Here is a 24,427-nt window from a genome sequence, read left to right on the forward strand (position 1 = left end):
AGGGACACCCTCTCAACTAATCATAGGCCATGACAGTGCTCTCCCTCCCCAGAGTGCTGATTTAGAATACCTGTGATTGTTATATTTAAGTGATATGTTCTAACTAACTCCGCACAAAATAATGTTTAGTTTCTGCAGTTAATTACTGGTTTATTCTTGCGCTCGACTTCTGATTTTGACATTCACTCTTTTATCATTATTTATTTATTTCTCTGTGTATGTTCTTGCATTTCCATGTTAATATAGCCTTACTGACATCACATTCATCTTTACTGTGTACTCACTTTCAGCTGATTGTAATGACTTGATATGATGCTGTGTTCAAAAAACAAACTGGTATTTGTTTATTACTATTATTATTTTTTTTAAACCTCATACAAATTTAAATCACATACATATATTATAAAACACACCATTCAGATACCCATTACAATTGTCCTCATCATCATCATCATCATCATCATCATCGTCATCATCATCTTTTCCGCTTTTCCATTTCAGGGTCAATTGTTTTAACATTTATTCATTTTGATTCTCATTTATTGCATGTTCATTAAACATCTCCTATCCACTGGAGGTGTTATTTCAGTGCATGCAATCCATTTCTCTGCAACGTACCTGAATAAGAATTGAAGTAATAGTGCTGTAATCTGCTTGTGATAGAGTTATTAAAATAAATAAATAAATAAATTATAGCCATTTACAGTTAGGTTTAGAGTGTTTAAAATTTAGGGTTAGGGTTAGGGTTTGGGTTAGGCTTATGGTTGAGATTTAGTTATATCATTACCCAAGCACAAAAAATGCTAATGTAAAATAGGGTTAGGGTAATTTTTAAAGCTGATTTTTCATAAATAAACACAACCAATAATTTAGCTACCATAGGCTCCTACCAAGCTGCAAGGGTTAAAGTTCATGTATACATCCACAAAATAATTTTTAGCTAGTGCAATGTCATCATAAATTAACACACTTGGAGGAGAAGGTTAATTGCATTATTAGCCAGTTAATTCATGAATTAATCTGGGGGGGATATTGAAGCTTATTAATCCCAGGTAATGACGTATGTGGATCGATACACGATGCAAATTGATGCATAGATGGTTGTACATTCAAGATTTACTCCACATTTTCTAGGTAGAGAGCTGATTAGCATTTTGCAATATTAACTTAAGAATATAAATACAGGCCAAAAAGTACTAATGATATTTTGTAGCTGTAATCTTCTGTTCATACTAGATATTCAATACAGAGTTTGACTCGTTTGCATACATCAACAGCTCAGAGGAATTTTTCTTTTCACTGCCAAAAGCAGTCAAACAGCAGCCTTGATGGAACCCACAGTCGACAAAGCCATCAACATCAACTATTGACTCCTGATCAAAAAGTGTGAGGTGGTAATAAGTATCAAATCTCCATCCCTGCTGACGTCTTGCTCCACGTTATAAATCAATTATCCATGCTCGGCCGTCAATGCTCCTTTAATCTTTGCCTTCTAACTGACTAAACCGTCGACTCCTTATTTCTTAACCTCACTCAGACATTCCCAAGGTTCCTCTCTCACCTTCGGGAATCGCCATATCTAATCGGACAAAAAGCTCTGATGAGGCAGTGAATGCGGCTGTTTGAATTAAATGATTGCAGTTGTGGGTTCTTCATTACCGGGCCTGCTGTCATCTCCTCTGACTCTGAGGAGTTTGTAATGCATACCAACACCCAGCCTGCTGCTTCAGACCCAACACACCCTTCAAAAACCAGAACCATAGTACAGGCAAGTCTCAGCTTAAGTCAGTACAGGCATCGGTTCCAGTCTGGAGTCTGTACAGGGAAGTCTAGGTTTAAGTCTGGAGTCTGTACAGGGAAGTCTAGGTTTAAATTTAGAGTATGTACAGGGAAGTCTAGGTTTAAGTCTGGAGTCTGTACAGGGAAGTCTAGGCTTAAGTCTGGAGTCTGTACAGAGAAGCCTATGTTTAAGTTTAGAGTCTGTACAGGGAAGTCTAGGTTTAAGTCTGGAGTCTGTACAGGGAAGTCTAGGCTTAAGTCTGGAGTCTGTACAGAGAAGCCTATGTTTAAGTTCAGAGTCTATACAGGGAAGTCTAGGTTTAAGTTTAGAGTCTATACAGGGATGTTTAGGTTTAAGTCTGGAGTCTGTACAGGGAAGTCCTAGTTTAAGTCTGCAGCCTGTACAGGTAAGTCCAGTTTTAAGTTTCAAATCTGTACAGATATGTTTAGGTTTAAGTCTGTACAGGGATGTCTAGGTTACATTTGGAATCTGTACAGGGAAATCTAGATTTAAGTTTGGAGTCTCTACAGGGATGTTCAGGTTTCAGTTTGAAGTCTGTACAGGGAAGTCTAGGCTTAAGACTAGAGTCTGTACAGGAACGTCAGCAAAGGTGTGTAAAGAGTCCAGAACAAATGTAAAGAGTCTCAATTTAAATTTTGAGTCGGAATTGAGTATTGAACACTGGTCAGAACAATGATGGATAATTGATGCATAATATGTACAAGCTGAATATAAACTGTCTCTATAAACCAGCAAGGGGACGCAACTAGGGAGGATTTTCTAATAAAGTGGCTGAAATGCCCTTGCATTATGGTGCCTACAGCACCATAGCAAATTTACTCAGTAAAATACCTGATAAACAAGTAACTGAATAAGAATCCAGTTAAACCTCTGTGCTTTAACATGAGCCGAAGAATCTTGATTTAGAAAGAGTCCCAGTGTTAGCAAACAGTTACGAATGTCTTCCTTTATCTAGTTATTCTTTTCCTCATGTGATTTATGGTGTTTATGTAAGTTCTGTGTAATTCATGGTTATTTTTGCCAGAGCTGTCTCATTAAAAACCACAGAGAAGCAAATAAGCTTTTTTTAAGCAAAGAAAAAAAAATTGAAGCTGTTTGTTGTCTTGAACCTGAAGTACTTCCATAAAAAATAATTTAAAAGTTATGAATACGATTAAACGGTAATCTGACAACAGAGCCTGCAAGGTCCCTTAGAGTTTCTTAGTGCAGCCCATCACTTGATTTTACAGATACATCATGCGATTTGAAAAGAGCCCCACATTTGGATTCTGAAATCTTCATCCCCATTCTCCTGCATTATTAAAAGCAAAGTTAAAGGAGAGGGAGCTATGTTAGCATTCTGTATTTTAAGCGATGAACCTCACATTTAAATGCCCTTTAGCAAATGTGTAAAGTGCTTGGTGCTACTAAGGGAACCTATTATCTTTGCAAGCGCTGTTAGCCTTCGTTTAAAAGCATAATATAAAATGTTAGAACAAATGCTGATGCTTAAAGGCTATGTAGATGTTTCTGGAATACTACTACCCCCACCCCCACCCCCACCACCTAATGTTTAAGTAAGAAACCGATTGTAGCTTATACACGACTAAAGTGTTATTGTCTGTAAGTTCCTATTCACTGTTTGAATTACAACAAAAACTCTTGTGACTCAAGTTGTTTGGTTTTGTAACACTTTAAATCTGTATTTACTTTCATGCAGTTCTCGTCAATCTGGAGTTAGTTACACTTATATAATATAACTTAAAGTAATATAACTTTAATTTTAACTTTTTATTTATTTATTTATTTCAATTTTTAATCAGGTTGACATTAGAACACTAGAAAACCACAGTAATGTCATTTGGTAAATCGTGCTGGACCTATAAATTGCACATTATCACTGTATAACCATCAGGGTTTGGTGGGGGGGGGGTGTCAGTGAACCATGGGAAAAGCCTGTGGAGACTTCTCCTCCCTCAGTGAAAGCTCCCGGCGGCTCACCTCTCGCTGGGCTCACTCTGATTATGTCACTGTAATGAAAAGATAGGCCGCTCCACTCCCCGAGGACCCCTCTGTGCTGGAGGCTGGGGGCTTCCGCCTGGCTGCTTGTTCCCTGCCATGCTGCATTACCTGGAAAGTAGCGGGGTTTACCTCCCGCAGCTCAGCACTCTGCTCCTGACCACCACTGAGAAGGGGGAGGGGTCAGGAGATGGAGTAGGCTTGGAATTGTCCACTGATCTTTTTCCAAACCTGATCATAACAATAAAATTACCTTCTTTTTTCTATGTTCACTGTCCAGTTTGTCAGCACCACCGACCATGTACATGCACTTTGTAGTTCTACAAATTCAGACTGTGGTCATGTTGTTTCTCTGCGCACTTTGTTAATCTCCATTCACTAGGGCCATCAATGAGGACCCCACAGTGCAGGTAGTTTAAAACATCAGTAAATGTTATGGTAAAAAACTGTAAAATCATAACAGTAAATGACTGTAAACTCTAAAAAATGTTGAAAACAGTTTCTGTAACAGTGAAATACTGTAAATACTTTTATCAGCCAAAACAAATCTTTATTGTAACAAAATACATTATTCCACTGTTAAATAGATTATTTGCTTTTCTCTGTCTTGGATACTTTTAGATTGTGGGTTGCATTGGGGTGATTATGTTGTGTATCTGTGGGTGTGTATTTGTGTTTCTGTGCATGTTGTGACGAGATGTTTGTTAGTCAGGAAAGTTCACCTGAGTGCTGGAGTGTGGCACCCAAATACTGCTCATTTCTTTGCTCTTTTTGGCAATACCTCATTTTAAGGGCTGATTATAGGATATGGTTTGGCTAGATCTAAACATGGCTATATTTCAGTCTACATTCTCTCATTTGTCACACTATTTACACGTTAATTTTATGGCAAAACAATGTTTATTTGTTATTTTTATGTAAGTACTATGGGGATTTTACAGTGTATATGTTTACCTTGAATGTAAAATTTACATTTGCGAAAAATAATACTGTAATGTCATACATTTTGACTGTATATTTTACTGTGAAATTTTGGCAACCACAGCTGCCGTTTTTTTTACCATGAATTTTATTGATTTTTTTTTTTACAGTGTATGATTTGGGTGGTGGCTCATTTAGTGTCATCAAAATAATACCTGCACTGTGGTGGTCTTGTGAGGGTCCTGAGCATTGAATAATTGCAAGAGGTGTCAAAGGGGGTTAACAAATACGCAGAACAACAGGTGTGGGCAAAAGATTATTCCTGGTAATTAATAAATAAACATTAATTTATTCATCTTAATATATTCATCTCATTCATTCTTGCTTAAACCACACCCACTTGAATCTGTATTACAAAGGCAGACCACAATCATCTGCTTAAACAGTTGAGTAGTTTTACATATGTCCTTGCAGCTGTAGTAGCTTTTGCTTATTTTGTGAAATCTCAAAAGTAAATTTTTTTCCACCAATAAATGACAGAAAGTACTTTTAACATGTATCCAATGACAGCAATTTAGGTTTGTGCAATCTTCAGAGAACTATATTTTCTTGTCAAAGTCAAATACTATTGTGTTATAATGAAATTACAATTCACCACATTTAAAGGGGACATATTTTATCCCTTTTCCACAAGTGAACATGGTTCTGAGATCATAATGAGATATCTATAAAATGCCTGGGTCAAAATACCATAGACGTCAAACAACTCAGCTCCATTCTCCCCCTGCCTGAACAGCCCTGTTCAGAACAACCAGTTTCAGTGTCTGTGCCTTTAAACAAGAATGGCCCCAGCTCAGTTCAATGCAAGAGTCCAGGAGTGAGGAGCAGAAGCTCTGGATTTGACTTGTATTCACTTGGTTTCTTCTCTGTTTTTGTGTTCACCTCGGTTTCATTAATTTTGCACTCTTTGTAATGTGGCACATCTAGGCATAGGTGAAGACTGGGTGGTCTTGATTCGTAAATTGTGGGTTTGTTGAAGCCCTAGTTCACAAAATTAATGTGCACATGCATCGAACAAGTGATTTATTCATTATTCATATTCATATTCAAAATCAGTGTTTGAAATCTGTTCAGGAAAAGGAAGTATGCCACCTACAGAGTTTATTAATTAAAAAGTGTTAAAAAAATTCTAACAATCCTAAAGCAATAACTGGTCTTAATGGTGTGTGTGTGTGTGTGTGTGTGTGTGTGTTCTTTTTGGTGGAATGTAGGTGTCTGTTGGCTTGTCGTTTGAAGGACATTTAATTGTATTTTTTGTTTTTTTCCTGCACAGTGATCATGATAATGCTGTATAATTCTTCAATCAGAAACCCTTATTTTCCATGTGTTAATGGCTCTTCTATTCCTTTGAAGTCTAAACATATATGCTCAGCTAATACAGTTGGGGGGCGGCACGGTGGTGCAGCAGGTAGTGTCGCAGTCACACAGCTCCAGGGGCCTGGAGGTTGTGGGTTCGATTCCCGCTCCAGGTGACTGTCTGTGAGGAGTTGGTGTGTTCTCCCCGTGTCTGTGTGGGTTTCCGGTGCTCCGATTTCCTCCCACAGTCCAAAAACACACATTGGTAGGTGGATTGGTGACTCAAAAGTGTCTGTAGGTGTGAGTGCGTGAGTGAATGTGTGTGTGTGTTGCCCTGTGAAGGACTGGCGCCCCCTCCAGGGTGTATTCCCACCTTGGGCCCAGGTAGGCTCTGGACCCCCCGCGACCCTGAACTGGATAAGCAGTTACAGATAACGAATGAATGAATGAATAATACAGTAGGAGTGCAGACCACCACACTGCTCCAGAATCCTGGGATGGTGGGTTTAATCCTGACCTCAGGACACTGCCTGTGAGGTGTTTGGTGTGTTATTCCTGTTTCTGTGTAGGTTTCTGACACATCGATGGGTTGATTGACTGTGAAATTGAATGAAAGTGTGATGACTTTGGATGTAGCTGCACATATGTGTGAGATCACCATGCTCAATATCAAGAGTTGCTGGGGACGTTTAAAACCCCTGCACTGTGAAACTCCATAACATGCCTGGGTTAGCTGGAGTGCTGCGACAACAAGGGAACAATAACAATGTGGTGCTGAGAATGATCCACCAGCCAAATAATACCTTACAGGGTCCTGACCATTGCAAAACCTGATGAAATAGGGCTACTATTTTGGTATTTTATGAATAAAACTGAAGGTATAGCAGTAGGTTTTTAGAGGAGAAGTGAAAAGGAGTGAAAAGGTGGAGCTGGAGCCTCTGCAGAGCACCGCTGCACTATTTCCCTCACCTCAGTAAGAGCAGCTGTCTTATCAGGAATCTGTGATAAATATGATCAGACACTAAACCTTTGTGTACTAACAACCGTCTCCTCTGAGGGTATTTAGATAAGGCAGCATTCACAGGAATCTTCTAGGTTCGCATTACAGAATGGAGCTGTAAAGCCTTCCACTAGTCTTTTCATGTGCAGTTTGCATGTATTTGAATAAGCATTAGCCAACAGCTGATGATTCAGTGAGTCTGGATTTGTGTGTTCTGCGTGTTATTGAAACAACTTACCCCCCGTTAAACGGCAGGCTTACTCATTAATAATTAATTACAAAACATAAAGGCAATATCTAGTGTTGTATGACCTTTACAATTTACAGCAGAAATCTGTTGAAAGCTGTGATATGAAAATGACCCCAAATGACTCCCACCAATCACTGAATCAAACATTTAAATGAAACAAAAATGATTCTCGAGAACTGTTGTTCTTTCTGCAAAACAAACACCCCCACAATCCGTTTGAGTAAGAGATGGATTGTAGCTTGTATGTAGTTGATTAGTTGCCTTTTATTCGTTTTTTGAATTACCACAGAATCTCAGCTGTAACTTGATGTGTTTACTTTTGCAACTCTTACTTTGGAGTCAGTTCCTCCTTGGGTAATGTAACAGTAACAGCAGAAATAAGTCACTCACTTATGCAGCAGAAATAGAGCAATATCCCTATCTCTTTTCATGCTTTTCTCCATTTGGAAAGAGGTCTCTCCACATTTCAAATGCCTGTTCTTAGCCATAGTTGAGAGAAATGGCCTGAGTCATTTCAGACTGAGAGCCTTGGATTGTTTCCCTCTTTACTGAGCCAGGGCTGTGTATATATAACTGAACTTTTTCAAGGATATAAATGGAATGGAAATATTTGCTGAATATAATATTTAAGCAGTGTACTGAATTAAAATCATGTTATGCTACCTTAAATCAGCATCTAGTTTTACATCTGGTAGTTTAGTTATTTCTAAAAAGCATAAAAATCACTCTCATCCACAGGGGGCAATGTTTTCTACCTGAAGAAACAGTGCTGTAAACTGCTATATGAGACAGTTTTAATCCCTCTACTTCTAACCATTTGTAGATTAGGGTCAGGGTTAAAGGCAAGTTTAAGGCTGTACTCCAATGCTGGAATCAATTCATGTGCACATTCACAAAGCGTGAACAACAATTTGTACACATTGTAGTAAGATATTTATGAACAAACACTAATATTGTGTTCTTTTCCATTTTTGTATAATTAACCCTTTGGGAATAGATTATTGGTCCAAGTATGATTTTGTGAAACATTTATTTAAACATGGAAAAAACAAATCTTTTAAATATTCACTATGCTCAGTTCTGAAAGTAAGCAGCAATTATGCACTAATATTAGCAGAAGAAACGATATCCCAGGTCAGTGTCTCCAGATCATATGTTGACAAATAATTTTTTGCCTTGTCTTTCAAAAACACAGACCTAGCAATAGCGCAAAGAGTTTAAAGGGTTAAATCTGTCCATCCTTCCTCGGAATCACTTCCTCGAGTGCGCATTGGCTAGCACTATGCTCTAAATCTGGACTCTCCCTTGTTTCCCAGGCTGAGCTCGTAGCCCACGTCTCAGTGAAATCCCATTACTGCTATTGACACTGAAGCACGCCATCGCACTATGCAAATCAAGTTACTCTTGGCAAGATAATGCAGTTTCTTTTTTTTTCCCAGATGAGGAGGGAGTGTACAGATTTCTGCACTCTCTGTCTTCCTCTGTTTTCTACAGGAAAAAATAAATAAATAGATTACCCATGCCAGACAATCTCCATGTTAGCAGCAGTTGGGTAGTGGGTGGGTTATTGCTCTTGACTGTTGCCCCAGGGGAAGTATGGTGGTGGCAGGAGTGACGGTGGTGGTGGTGTCAACCCGACCCGGATCTGTATCATTCCTGGAAGTGACTGTAATCTGCTTTTGTGAAGTGTGTGTGTGTGGGGGGGCAGGACTTTTTCCCCAACTCGTGGCGCAGGGTTGCTATGGTAACGGGGGGAGTGTAGGTGCAGTCTCGGCAGCTCGCTCTCACTTTATGTACACACAGCACACTCCTGTGAGGCTTCAGAGTGCCAGGCTTCTTCTTACCACTTCAAACCTCTCTCTCTCACACACACACACACACATCTCTGCGTCCCCACCACCATCAATCTCAACCCACCCGCCCCATGTCATTGCACAAATTTGCAGCTGAATGCTTCACCTCCCTGTATAGTTTGGATGAGCTGTGCCCTTACAATGTGCTTAGTTTTTATACACCACTGTATCTACATTATGTTTGGCCAAGCAGTGGACCTTCAAGACCAGAAATCATGAATAAATCTCAGAGTGGATAAGATAGGTGAAGTCTTTAGATTGTAATTCTTTTCAAGAGACTTTCATTACACCATGACTGCATCCCAGTTGTGTACTACAAAGTAATACTATAGAGTATATACTATATACTAACCTAGTGAGGAACTGTTGTTATGATAATGCATGTGATACCAGGCTGTCATACAATTTTTTAAGTCTTTTCAAAGGCTGGAAGTCAAATATCTCCCCTCCACATTGTAGTGCATAGTATAGGTCATAAAATAATTATTTGTCAGATTAGCAAACCATAAAATAATCTACTTTTTTAATAATAACAAAAATAATAATAAAGTGGGTGGTGCAGCACCCAGTGTCGCAGTCACACAGCTCCAGGGACCTGGAGGTTGTGGGTTCGAGTCCTGCTCCGAGTGACTGTATATGAGGAGTTTGGTGTGTTCTCCCTGTGTCCACACGGGTTTCCACCCACAGTCCAAAAACACACGTTGGTAGCTGGATTGGAGACTCAGTGTGTGTGTGTGTGTGTGTGTGTGTGTGTGTGTGTGTGTTTCTCTGATGGGTTCTAAGTATGCTCTTTGATTGTTTAGCATACTCTACTGTGCCTCTTCTAACCATACTACATTCTGAAACACTCCTTAGGAATTGTATTAAGTGCACAATTAGGATGCAGGTTTTGCATTACCTAGTCCCATTTACTATTCCACATGTATCTGTTACTATTTTAGCACTGACACAATATTTCAGTGTACTGGGCAGGTGTGAAATGACCACAAGTTTGTCATTACATGCAAAATGAGTTGACTATGGCCTTCTACTTCCTCTTCAGTCTCCTCTCTCCAGTCTGTGATCTTTACTGCACTTTAAAGGCAGTAGATAAGCTCAGATCAGCCATTGGTTATATAAGCCTTTGCATAGGGGTCATACAGAGAGCCATAATGAGAGAACTTGTATTTAATGACCCAAGTAATTGTTTGATAGCCACTTGTATTTACGCTTTACTGAACGCTCTGGCAGCATACATCAGCTTTAGAGCGATGCTGCGGTGGACTGTCATTCTCTGCGGTGACCGTTCTCATTGATATGACTAAGTGTTGCCTTTTTGCTTTGACGCTTCTCTCCCTTCACTTTCACAGAGAATCAACAGATGCAAATTCCAAGCCTGTGCTAATGGCCCTCTAAAAGTAGTGTTGTGGCTAATGAGCTCATGTGTGTATGTGTGTGTGTGTCTGTGTGTTTTATAATTTTTTATTTTTTTTCCATTTGTTAAAAAGACTGAATTGTGTGGCTTGGAAAAATCATTACCAGCACGATAGGCACAGGACTGTGTTATCTGTGTTTGAAAATGGAAGGAGGGGGGAAAATGGAATGCTAATATTCTTCCGGGATTTCTTAATTAGTCTTTTTTCGAGACCCCTCTTATTCTTCCACGATCCATTTCATGTGCAATGATTTCTCACCAAAGTGGAACACTTTCTCTGAACATGTGGAAACGGAGCCTATTTCTTAATTAGGGACTACGTTAATACATATTATTTTTTACAAAATATTACACATTCTGTTGCATTTATGCATTTGTGAGGGCAAAATGAAGCATTCTTATTGTATCCACCCACAGTAGACGTTTAAATTCTGTTTATTGCCATACACAAAGCACACAACTCACAAATGAATACTGTTTAGTGTGTTGAGTGATTTCACATTTTAGAACCTCTGATTTATTCATTGCTTACATGTATTTGTAGGGCCTTATGAAGAGCGAAAAAGCTGCCTAGATTTTCTGCAAACCACTAAAACGACTCGATAATATTTGTGTCTTCTTTCCAAATAGCCCTGCAGTCTAACTAATCAAAATAATTATGCTTCATAGTTGCAGCAAAACAAAGAAAATGCAAATGTACAGTTGAACTAAATGAGATTTGCTATTCCCACTTTGCCTTTATTACAGCTCCAACACTGCTCTTATTTCTCTGCACTCATTGTGCTTGTTTTGCTCCATTTAATTGTCATGGCATGTCTATAGCATGGTAATAATAAGCTGATGTAGTGGTTTTCTTGTAAACTGTAAATATTAGCACATGATTTTTGTATCAAGCAAACATACAAACCCACTAAACTGTCCTGCACTTCCAAGTTATTATTTAAAAAGAGCTGTCACAACCACATATGACAGCTGTCATGACGTATGTATAACATAGTAATTACAATGTAATGCTTTAATGTTGTTGCAAAAAAAAAAAATATGTTGAAAATAATGAAAACTTTAACTAGCATGTAGTGTTACTGCTACGCTGTTAGTGAGGAGCTATATCACAACATCATATGACAGCTGTACATGTACTAATATGTATTACATGCAAAAATATGTTAATGCATGTTCATAAAAATGATATGTAACAGTGTTCTTTTAAAAGTTAAAATGTATTAATTACTTTAGTACGAAACATGCAAATTGGTATTCGTAATCACCTGTAATTTCTTTTTTTACTGTTTGCAAAATGCGCCATATAAAAACATTGCATAACCGGTCATTGATTGTTTTTAACGCAGCAATAACTATGTCATGTAAAAGTGTGTCAGTAATTCTGTAAGGTTTACCAATCTTTTATAACATGCATTTTATAACAGCAATGTTATGTCTATGCTATTGATGAAGTCTATTACAACACCATGTTCATAACATAGTAATAAATGTTATGTGCCTATTATCATGGGTAGTGTTACAGAGAAAACTATGATAAATATTTTTGTGTTATGACAAAAAGACCACAGTGAAAATAGTGTTCTTTCTTTCTTTCATCAGTATGTTTTTTTTTTCTCTTTTACTTTTTCATAAGTCATAGTCCAAAAACAGAAGGCTACAATCTTTTGAGCTTAAGGTCTCGTGAGTGGGAAAAGAGCAAAGCTCTTGTTACACAATCTTTCCTCCTTAAGTGCAGGGCACTGGAGCTCCCATAAGTGGTGTTGTGGCCGATTTTTTAAATCTATATCGCCAACACTTCTAGCAATTAGGAATGGATCAGATGATGATTTTGTCATTTGCATGAGAAAGAAAATTGAATTTTCATTCGAGTTTGAAGATGTAGCGGTGTGTCCTCTAGGTACAAGACCACTGTTTGTAAAATAATATCATCACTCGTTTAATTCATGTGCATATTCATTTTGTGATCTAGGGCTCCTACTAATGCACAAACTGTGAAAAAAGCCCAGTTTGTTTTTGTGGGATGTAGTCAGAAAACATGGGACAAAACAAGCTATTGTCTCTTTAGATATGTCCCGCCTCCTTGTCTGGTCTCTCCAATCACAGATCCTCAACCTGTGTTTATGTATGGAGTATTAAACAAAAGGACTGATTAAACAGGTTAATTATAAAAAGGAGAAGAAAGAGAATTGAAAATGGCTAAAATCCACAGTTTTTGCTCCTTGCTCCTCACTCCTGGGCTCTTGTGCTGAACTGAGCTGTGGCTCACTCTCATTTTTAAGGAACAGGTGTTGACACCGGCCTTCATAAACAGGGCTGTTAAGACAAGAGAAGAACACTGCTGTGTTTTTTGATCCCTGTTATATTCTGACCAAACCATGCCACAGAATATGCCCCAGAACTGTGAGTTCACTTTTAGAAAATGTTTACTAAATATCCCCTTTTAAGTGAGACATCATGATGTATATCCAAACGTTTATGGACACCACTTATAAGTAACCTCAGCTATTTTTAAAGTTGATTATTGTGGACACAGACATTCAAATATGCACATCTGTGTCTATAAAGAAAAGCATGAAATGGACTAGGATGTCTTGGAGCAGCTACACATGAGCTGAAGTGTCTGAAAGCAGTTCCATTGTGGACATTGGAAATGCACTCTCTGAAATGGTGGGACAACATTCTATAAACTTTGGATGAGTTGAAATAGCTTTTGTGATCCACAACTAATCATCCACCATCATTAACTGATACCTCAGTGCCATCAACTCCTCAGAGACATGTTCCAGCCTCTAGTCAAAAGCCTTTGCAGCAGAGTAGATTGTGTGGCTGCAGCAGCTAGGTACTAGAAACCATACAGCATGTCTTTTCACATTCGAAGTGACAGCCTTTTTTATAACCTCTGCTTTTTTTTTTTTTTTTTCTTTCAAGAACATCAAACACGCTGGCTGGACTAGATGTGCGCTTCTGAACAGGCCTTCAGAAGTGTGCCCTTTTGCCATTTGAGAGTGGCGGCAGCTTGCAGAGCCCTGATTGTAGCAGAGTAGGGCTCCCTGGGTTTAACATGGGACCCATGTGGCGCTCTGAAACACATTTTTCTAACAGACGCCAGCAGGAATCAGCATGGTGAATAAGGCTTTAGAACAGCATGAAGGTGACGCCCCATCCGGTGAAAAGAGCTTGGTGACACTATATATTTGTGTAGTCTTTATTATTGGTGCATTTTGAGGCTTGATGTCCTATTTGCTGCTTAAAAAAGTGCAGCTGTGAGTGTGTGAGTGACTGGGAGAGTGTGTGAAGCTGTCCACATGTGTGGGTGTATGACTGACTGAGTGAGTGTGGGCTGCCCTGTGATGGTCCTGCCTTGCAACCCCCCAAAAAAACTGTGTAGGCTCTATGAAATGGTATCAATATATAACAGTCCAATAATAGTGCCCAAAATTATCACAGTTGTTTGTATTATCACAGTATTTTCAAACAGTGCTGAAGAAAAAAAAAGTTATATATTTGTAAAGCTGTAAAAGTCATAAAGTGACATTAAGATAGTAAGTTTTAAGTTTAATTTGACATGTAGTCAGCAATTACATTTAGAATACTTTTCTAACCCTCAATTTTGTTATTTTTGTGGAAATATTTGCTTCATAGACAAAATTGATGTCCCTTTTTAAGAAGCATGTTTATTTCAAATAGCTTCTAGAGCATAAAAAAGAATGCATTTGAATATAATATGAAACCATTTAAGGTGGAACTCAATTTAAGGTAAAAGGGTCTCAGACCTTCTTCACTATTTAATGTGGAGTAAATAGCACTCAAATATAATTATTATCGCCATTTGTGTTGGAACACAGCACAGCACTTTTTAAGCCCAATTTATACTTTTTTGACTCAACGCAAAGCCTATGCCATAGGTTACACAAGAGCCCTATGCTTTGTGAGCATTTATACTTCTGCGTTTGTGTTTGTGTCGCTCTGCAATTACACCTCCACACCACTAGGGCTAAATCTCAAACAGCTTCCTCTACACTATGTAGCACACAATGTAGTGGTGTAGTAGAATTACTTTTATACATTTTTAAAGTGCACTATTTAGGAAGAAGGTTGCTGATTGGGACAGAGGAAAGTAACTAATACAAAGCCGGCACACTTTCCTGCATGGTATTCCTTCTCGTGGGGTTATGTTTTTCCCGGATCATCCCACACCATGTCTGAGGAAATCTCTTGCTATGAACTTGCTGCTGTCTGTGTCTCTGTGTGTGGAGAAGAGAAGTTTGCGTTTCTTTACTTCTTCATTCTTTGGTAAATAATGTCTATCCAACTTCTGACTAATCACAGTCATTGCAGTCTGTGTCGACGCGACGCGTAGTTACATTTCGGGAGAGGTGTGCGTCAGGCTATGCTTTAGGCTACGGCGTAAGGTTCACGTCGATATGTTGCCTATGGTGTAGGGTCAACGCCGAAGTATAAATAGGGCTTTAAGGTGGAACAGGCAGAGAGTTTGTTAGAATTTGTCCAGTGTGGTGCTCACCTCCCTATCTTGATTTCACCACTTGATTTCGAGGGTCCTCAGGGAGTGGAATCAGAATGGGGATGTGAGAGTGGGCACCACACCATGGCTCTGCCACTGCTGCATGTTACCCCTGACACAAAATGAAAGAATGTTACATGCAGTGGGGTACCGAGGCCACTGGGAAAATGTTCCTAACTTTAGGTAACATTGTAACCATGGAAACCACAGTAATTTACTTAAAAAATTAACACTGTCCATCAGGTATTTCAGCCTGGTTAATCATTTCAGTTTTGTCTCTACTGTAGACCCACCATGACCCTGATCAACAGGAAGAATTGACAGTGAATGAATGAATGAACAAACAAACAAACAAATAACTTCATACATACACTACACATCTAACCCATCACTGAATCTATTTGTTGAAGTGCCCTAGCATATGAGAAGTCCTGCCAAAGGTTTGGAACATTCTAGAGCAGTCATACATGAGCTTAAGATCACCCTGTTCAGTGCCAAGTGCCAGCTAGATGTGTCGAAATCCCCCTGCAGTACATGTGGAGCACTGGATCAGCATTCTCAGCCAGCCTCGGCTTTAGATCAATAAGGCAAGAGGGAAAGACCTCAATGACATTGAAAGGAGGTTCATTATCAGGGCTGAAATGGCAGGAACTTCAGACACAAAGTCTACTCCACTGTCTAGTGATGAGGAACATATATCTGTGTACATCCAGGCCTGCTCTGTCTTAAGCAAATGTCTGGCTTTGGTTCAGCTGCAAAGCTCAAGGGCTACCTGAGGATAGAGCTGCTAACTTTCAGTGTCTTTGGCAGCCGTGAGTCGGCCATGACTGGGCCATTACATGCAAAATGAATCATCTTTGGCTTTGGCCTTTCTGCTTCCCTCCCGCTCCCCTCCCTCCGATCCTCTGGAGAATTGAGTCAGATCGATAGGCATAGCCTCCCTCTCCGACTTTAGCCTGGCGCCTGAACCCCGGCTATGTGGGTCAGAGATGTGGCAGCGGAGAAACAATTAAAGAAGGCTGCCTCTCCTCCGGTGGGTATAGCGCATGCCGGAGAAAGATGGGTTTTGTAATAGATTTTTGTCGGTGTAAAATGAGAGGCTGACCTGCGAGTCCGGGCGATGTTGAAGGATCTGCAGGAGCAGCAGCCGGTGTACTCCCTGCGGAGGTAAGGGGATATTAATTCGACACCTCTCTCAGCGTTATGTTAGTCATGCTCCTCCTTGTGATGAAAAGCACTCACGCCACTCCCTCCCGGCGACCGCTCGACCGTTCTTAAAAGCAAACGCCTGCGTCCGAGCCATTATGGCACAGTGGACAGTAGCAAAGGCCTCGGACTGTGCTCATTCTGCTTTATTATCCTCAAGTCCCCGGAAGGTGAATCCTTCCAGGCGTGTCAGGGTGTAGATTTACGGCTCGGCTGAGGCTATAACGCTTGGCGAGTGAAACTTCCTTCTGCCTCAAAGTCAAAGTGAAAGCGACACTTCAGAGGAAAATCCAATTTACACACATTTCTTCTTAGCATAAATAAAGCTGGTCAGTCAAGACATGTTTATGTCCAAAGATGGCTGCTTTATGAAGTGGTATAGCTATCAAATGGATGTTTGCAGCAACTTGTGGCTTATAAATACACTCTATAATCAGTCTATAATCTTGAACAGACTATAGCCTTTGTTGTTTTTTGACAGTTACGTACTTTGTGGAGTCACTTTCTTACAAGGAAAAGCTATTGCCAACACTGTCATGTCTGCTGGCACTACCACGGATTCAGCCCCCTGGAATCTGTAGAACTCTTTTCATTGGTGGATTGGCTCCACTTAGTCAGTCACTCAAACTTTTACGTTGATGGATGCTTAACACGGCCAATCCACTTACAAATGTGTTTTTGGACTGTGTGAGAGTTAGACCTCTTTTAGGGAGGTATTAAACCTCCTCTATATATTTTAAGCCCTCCTCATACATTACTAGCAGCATCTAGGAGAAGGAAGCTGAAGCCCTTGGAGGAAATGCAAATGGGCACAGAGAAATCAGGATTGAACCCACAACCCCAGGGGTAGCCGTGGCCTTGTGGTTAGGGAAATGGGCTTCTACCGGAAAGTTGCCCGTTTGATCCCCAGAGCTGGCAAGTCATGACCTTGCCCTTGAGCTAGGCACCTAACCCCCAACTCCAGGCATGTTTGTTCACTGCCCCCTAGTGTTCACAAGTGTGTGTGTGAATGTGTGTTTCACTGCAGGGATTGGAATAAGTGCAGTGAAAAAATTCCTCTGTATGCAAGCACAGTGGCCAATAAAGTGATTCTAATTTTAATTCTGATTCTAATCTTGTGGATGTGTGGCAGCAACATGACCTGTTATGAATGCTAACTGCATTAGCATTGCATTACCTGTAAACAATATCAGCCTTGTTGGCCCAGTGCAAAATTAAAGATGCGAACTTTACACACCAAACATGCCTTGGCTGGCTGGGTAAATCCAGGCTGTGCAAGTCTGATTTCTCACATATCACTTTGAGCAGTAGACTACCAGCTTCTTTTTTATCTCTGTTTAATAAAGGCAGTGTCCCGACTCTTTTTCTTTACCACTCCACTCTCCGCCTCTGTCTCTATCTCGCTGGGAGATTGTTTCTCTCACTCTGTCTGTCACCTTGCCTTGCCCTCACCCAATCTGAATGCATCTTTCAGTCACTTGAATAATCCTGTCAACTCATCATTCAGCTGAGTTTTTTATTTTTTTCCTTGGCAGATTAATTTATTCGTCATGTCATCCTCAAACGACAGCGCCTTTTCGTGTCAGCCACGTGAAGGAATTTCCTGTGAAATTGGCACTAGCTCGCTGCCAGCTGTTTGCATGTGAGCCGCTGCATTTGATCTAGCGGCAGATCTGATGCAATTCAAGTCCGTTTATATATAAAAACATCAATTCCCTTCACCTTCAAGTCACCTTGTAGTTCATGCTTCCTCACAGCAGTGCACTGAGCTCAGAGGTTTACACAGAACTGCCTGCTGCTAGTGTACATTAGTCATGGATTGATATGTTATGTTATATATGTTATAACATAAACCATTGTAACGTCCACAGCAGGATAAATTATTCTGATCATTATCTTTTTCACAAAATGTTTTATTATTATTTATTATTTGTGTTAGTAGTAGCTGTCGTAAGAATACTACAGTGACAGTATTTGCAATATTAACAATAGCAGTAGCAGTACTGGTAGTATAGTAGTAACAGTAGGAGTAGGAGTAAGAATACCAAATAACAGTGGTGTTAGTAATAGTAGAAGTAGTAGCAGTATAAAAAATAGCAGTAGCAGTACTGGGAGTAGAAGCAGCAGCAGTAGTAGTAGTAGTTGTTGTTGTTTTTGTTGTAGTAGTATAGTAGCAGTATCAAAATAGTAGTAGTGTTAGTAGTGGTAGTAGTATGAGCAGTAGTAGTAGTTTTAGAAGTCCGAGAGCAGTAGTAGTTGTAGCAACGGTATTAGTTGTTTTGTTAGAGGGTGTTGGGTATAGTAGCATTTTTAAATAAAGTAATGTTTAGTAGTATTAGAAGTCTTAGTGTATTAAAAGTAGTGGTAAAAGTCATAAGGTAGTAGTAGTAGTGGTAGTAGTAGCAGTATTAAGAGTAGTAATAAGCAGTAGTATTACGAGTAGTAGTAATAGTAGTAGTGTTAGAAGTTGTATATGTAGTAGTAATAGCAGGTTTAACAATAGCAGTAGTAGTGTTAGAAGTCATAGGGTAATAGCAGAAGTGGTAGCAGTATTAAAAGTAGTAGTATTAGAAGTCATAATGTATTAAAAGGAGTGTTATAAGTTTTAGGGTAGTAGCAGTAGCAGTAGTAGCATTGTTAAAAGTAGTAATAAGCAGTAGTATTACGAGTAGTAGTAATAGTAGTAGTGTTAGAAGTTGTATTTGTTGTAGTAATAGTAGCAGGTTTAACAATAGCAGTAGTAGTGTTAGAAGTCGTAGGGTAATAGCAAAAGTGGTAGCAGTATTAAAAGTAGTAGTATTAGAAGTCATAGTGTATTAAAAGGAGTGTTAGAAGTTGTAGGGTAGTAGCAGTGTTAAGAGTAGTAATAAGCAGTAGTATTACAAGTAGTAGTAATAGTAGTAGTGTTAGAAGTTGTAGATGTAGTAGTAATAGTAGCAGGTTTAACAATGGCAGCAGTAATGTTAGAAGTCGTAGGGTAATAGCAGATGTGATAGCAGTATTAAAAGTAGTAGTATTAGTAGTAGTGTTTGAAGTTGTAGGGTAGTAGGAGCAGAGGTAGTTGTAGAAGCAATTGTAGTCATATTAGCAGAAACACTAATAGTAGGTATAGGCCTAGTAGTAGTATTAGCAGTACTGTCGTTGTTGTTTTGATAGTTATATTCTAGAGATTTATTTTTTCTAGCGGTCAGTAACTTGCTGTACTGAGTCAAACGGAACATGTCCATGCAGTAAAAGGCAGCAAAGGCAGGAGGTCATTCTCCATGTGTTCACTTGCTGACCTGTAATTTGTCATTATTACATTACTATATGCTTCACATTGCCTGCCTCTGCTGAAGGCACATAGGATCAGACCCAAGGTCAGTGTTTTCCCAGTGTACTGGAGCAGATGGGGTTTAAGGGTCTTGTTCAAGGGCACAGCAATAGGAGGATTGCATAGAATAACTGTTTTAGAACTTAACACCTACTCTAGTCTCCACATCTGCCCAGGTGTGCACTGCTTTTCTCACACGCACTCCTATCAGGGGCATTTAAATGGAAACATAGTGAAATCACCTGAGCCTGAAACTGTCAGCAGTTTGGTGTGTCCTCCCAGTGTCTGCATGGATTTCCTCTGGGTGAACGAATGGGTGAGTGGGTGGATGGATGAAGTGATGACTGAATGGATGTGTTTGTTTAGTCTCTTTTATTGACTCGTTCAAGCAGGAATCCTTCCGAGCCAACAGCGCTTTGTGATCTCCCTGTTAATGCCATCACTGCGTGGTTTACAGAAGTGAACTGATCTTTCATACAGTGAAATCAAGCTGAAACCAAAGGCTCGGATGGTTGCTTGAAAGAAATAACAAAACACAGACTTTTATACGAAATAAAGCCATTTGCTTAAGCTAAATTTCAGCGGTGATCCATTTAAACACACACATGCCTTGTCTGCTGATGCGCATGCAGCAATGAGCCACAGAAATATGAAAATGATTCAGAGTAGCAGGCAAAAGCCCATGAACACATGGAGAAACACAAGCCCAAATAGCCTTGAATACCATCCCTCCCTGTGTTGTATTTTTATTTTTTTTTTGTTTGTTTTTTGTTTTTTTACAGGCACTGTGTAAAACCTTGAGTCCTTTATTTCTCGGAATGTGTCGCTGTCTCTTTCATTTCCCTGCTTTTATTCTTCCTTCACTGTGGCATTTTCTTTTGGAATGGTGTGATTAAATACACTCTCCGTTTGTCTGAGTGGATGTGCATCACATACAGACACTTTTTTGGTATCATTCAGAATTTTGTGTTATCTCATTCTCTATATTCATTTTTCTGTGAATCCTTGAGTGAGAAGGGCATCACTGTAGCCTATTCCACTATTATGCATCACTGGGATTTGTAAGGTTATTATAGAAACAGACTATTCCCTGAATATCAATATTTAATTCATTATGTGTATTTAATATCATACTCTTACGATGATGCATGTTTGTTGTGACAGTAGCCACCACTAGACACGTTTTAGAATAGCACGTTCACAATACCACATCTGTTTAAAGGCTCTTAAAAGGCTGGAAGCTATTTGAGGTAGTGGGTACATATTTCAGCCTTGTCTTAATGTGCATTCATATATATATATATATATATATATATATATATATTTGACTAGACGTTTACCCTTGCATTCATGGCAGACGCTTACAATTCATATCATGTTACTGAAGTTGATAACTTTAGCGTTAGGAGTCTTGTCCAAGGATTCTATTTGATGTAGCATGATGTGCTTACCCAGAAAGGGATTTGAACCTAGCCAGTGTTACCCACTACCCTACACCAACCATTGCAAAGAATGATACAACGTGTGCAAAATAGAACGCATTGACAGTGTGTACGCAATATCGTTCACCCTTCTGATGATCTATGCAGAATTCAGCCACAAACATGACCCTGAACGTAACCTTAAGCTTAAGCCTAGCTTAGAGGATTTGCCTTTGCTATCATCATCCTTTTGGCACAACAGTTTACAGCACTGTTTCTGTAGCTCTCCATCCTGCACATAACGTGTATTAGATGTACAAATAAGTTTTAAAACATTTTTGTGTAATATATCTGCACTTCAAAGTTCAAACATTCTGTTTTATTGTCATTTTATGGCAACTGTTAAAATTGTTTATATTTTTAACACAGTGTTAAAATTTACAATTACTGTTTTACTAAAACAATAAATAAACTAAGAATTATATAATTAAGTATTATGTAAAAAATAAATCTATGTCCACAATCAAATATCTTCTTTAAATCCTCTAAATCAAAATGCAAATGTGCATTCCCAAGAACAGGATAAAGAAATGCACATGCTTTTGCAATACTTTTGCCTGATAGAACTCATAACGAATGCAACAATGAATTAACTGTTCTCACTTTTTTAAACTATTTAATTTTTAGGTTATTACTACACAACAGTAATGATATAAAATGCCAAAGGAACAAGAATGTGTTTGAATTTTGAATTACAATCATACATTACACACAATATATATTCATTCATTCATATTCTGTATTATCCAGTACAGTGTTACTAGGGAATAACACACTCTGGAATCCTTCACAGGGTGACACACACTCACAAATTCACACCTATGGACACTTTTTAATAATCTTATTTTAAATGTAATGAATATATGAGGAATATACCATTGCCGTCCAATTAAAAAGATGTATCTCACAGTAAAGTCAATTTACAGGTAAAGAAAAAGAAAAAAAAAAACCATAAGTTTCATTGAAAGTCAGTGTAAAGCGATTTTATTCCCAGTCATTTTGGAGCATTTCTATTGGTCCATTCATCATGAAGTTTTCAGACTGTGAAGGACAGATGATGTGTTAAAATAAAAATAGTGAAAAAACTGGGGATACTTGTTTTTAAATTGGACAGTGACGATATGAGAAGAATGTACATGTATCTAATTGTCCTGCAGTTAATTTGGTGAATAAAATAATGAATTGATGAATCAATGAATTAATAAATGAATGAACCAACCAATCAATCAAACCATATGTGTCAAAAAAAAATAAAAAATAATAATAATAATAAAATAAAATAGCATTGACTATGGGAAATGGGTCACACTTCTATACATTTGTTGATGAATCATTAAAACAAGTTATTATTTGGCAAACAGCTGTTGAACAAAGTGCTCAGAACATAAACATCTGTATTTACAGTGCAATCGTTGATACTTTTTGGTTGGGCAATGACGTTTAATCGAGTGATGGTGATGGCCCGAGGAGTGGACAGATCTTGGCAGGCTTGGAGACGTTTAGCTTGATGACTCCACCGGCCTGAGAGACTCTCTCTCTCTCTCTCTCTCTCTCTCTCTCAGCCTCTCCAAGACATGAATCACTGTCTGCATTAAGGAGCTGCTGGACGTGCCTCTCTCTCTCTCCCTGAAAGGAGTGAGGAGACATGAGAAACATGGTGACAAATGACATGGCGATTAGAACAATTTCTCCATGGGGCCGAGAGCGAAATCCTCCGGCTTTTATCGGGGGGCCTTGCTTTCCAAGTGTATTTTGGCGTGACAAATAGGAGCCGATAAGGATCTCGCTCCTCTGCTGTGGACCCACCCAGACAAAAGCAATATTGCAAGGGTCAAATTGATCCATTGTTAGACTTTAGCTAACACTGGGGTATCAGCTGTGGGTGCAGATAGCAAAGCTCTACTGGACTGGAGCTGAGCTTTAACTGACTGTGCATGGCACTGAGGCACTGGGAACATGTATAGCATGGCAAGCCATGGGGGTAAAAGAGAGGAAAAGGACAGAGGAAGCTGAATAGAGAAAGAAACAGCCAGAATTGAGGATCACTGTATTTTTAGCAGTGTTTCCAAATTTAACACCAGAATGATTCAATGTTTGCTTCAAATAAAGTCCTTTCTGCAGTGTGACTGTATACTTTATACCCGCTCGCTAATGGCATGGTTATTTCCAGCATTCAGGACGTACTGTGTGGCCTGGTTTTACTCTAGAAACTGCTGAGTGTTCTCATGTAGCCGAAGTGCAAGATGAGTGGCTGATGGCAGGCCGGGGGAACAGTTCCAGAAGGTTGGCTGCAGTAATGAGCTCACTAACCCTTGTCTGGCTGAATGCAATCAAATCTTATAAGCAATATTCCAACATCTGATGTTGAAGCCTTACCCAGACATTTAGAGGGTCTTACTGTAGCAAAGGGAGGGCAAACTCTGTCCTAATACCCTTGATTTCAAAAGTGTAGATTACGTTTGTAAAGTATGTACGCCAACGTCTGTTCTCGACTGATAAGACAAATTCCAGCACTGTGAGTTTTAAGGGGGTGGACTATAGCGGTTTTGAGTGGATAGACCATGGAACCAAAGATGTTGAAGCATCTGAAATAGCTTTGATGTTGCAAATCTCTGGAATGATGTAGCACCCAATGCTATTCTGATAATAAATAAGAGTGTCTGGTTGACACTTTCATTGGCTGCTGTGCTTGTAGTGCCAGTCTCATTCCTGGAAGATAAGGAGGCTTGTGTCTGGAAAGGGTATCTGGCAGAAGCGTTGATTAGGCAGATAGTGAAGATCCATTGTGTTAAACCCTGTGGGAAGCAGCCTATAGGTGCACAAGAAAAAGAGCGGAGATTAACCAACAATATGCAGTGATTAAGGTTGGAAGCCCACCAGAGTGAGAATGAATGCAATGGCCATGAATGCCAGTGACTACTGTTAGGACCCTCTGTACCCACGTTTGCAATCTTTTAGATTAGCTCCACTGCTCTGGAAGACATATGAGCCTGATTTCAGACCAGCCCAGCCTTCCCTGCTGATGCTGCTTATATTAGCTCGCTTCCAAATCGATCAGCCACGAGACAAAGTGTTGTGTTAGCACTCCCATTACCACAGCTGGGAGATATTGACAGCTTCTTGCTTCATGATGTCCACGTCTGAGAGCTGCATCTCAGCTGCATTAGTGGCTCCAACGGAAATATCTCAGCCTTTAAGTGGGTCTTAAAGTAGTACCAATCATTTTGACCACTAAAAATAGCAGAGAATATTTCTAGCAGTTGTTTTGATAAACAGCAGCTCATAGGGCATGAAGAATCCCATTGAAAG

The 24,427-nt window shown here is 39.4% G+C and overlaps 1 protein-coding gene across 2 annotated transcripts in view; it reads left to right on the top strand.

Annotated features, from left to right (window-relative positions):
- igsf21a (immunoglobin superfamily, member 21a) overlaps positions 1-24,427 on the top strand; it is a 336,305-nt gene that overhangs the window by 137,637 nt on the left and 174,241 nt on the right. The gene's annotated exons all lie outside the window — the stretch shown is intronic.

This window comes from Hoplias malabaricus, chromosome 5, assembly GCF_029633855.1.
Source record: "Hoplias malabaricus isolate fHopMal1 chromosome 5, fHopMal1.hap1, whole genome shotgun sequence".
Classification (NCBI taxonomy): domain Eukaryota; kingdom Metazoa; phylum Chordata; class Actinopteri; order Characiformes; family Erythrinidae; genus Hoplias; species Hoplias malabaricus.